We start from the raw sequence: 354 nt of genomic DNA, 5'->3' as shown, positions 1-354 counted from the left end.
TTTTTTTTTAAATGATAAGGCACCCACACAGGTTGCCCAGAGAGGTGGTGGATGCCCTGTCCATGGAGGCATTCAAGGTCAGGCTGGATGGGGCTCTGAGCACCTGATCTAGTGTAGGTGCCCCTGCTCATTGCTGGAGAGTTGGACCAAACAGCCTTTAAAGGTCCCTTCCAACTCAAACAATTCTGTGAAGTGCAATGAGAACACATACTGCACTGATCCTCGCAGGGAGAACCAAGGAAGGAAAATCCAGTGTGCAGATGCATCAAAGACTAAAATGAAAATGGAAACCAAGCTGCCCAACATCCTGACTCAGTTCCAAGGAAGATTCACCTTAAATGTTAAGCATAAGTA

Source organism: Numida meleagris, chromosome 6 (genome assembly GCF_002078875.1).
Source record: "Numida meleagris isolate 19003 breed g44 Domestic line chromosome 6, NumMel1.0, whole genome shotgun sequence".
Taxonomy (NCBI): Eukaryota; Metazoa; Chordata; class Aves; order Galliformes; family Numididae; genus Numida; species Numida meleagris.
Note: the sequence above shows the minus strand (reverse complement) of the source record.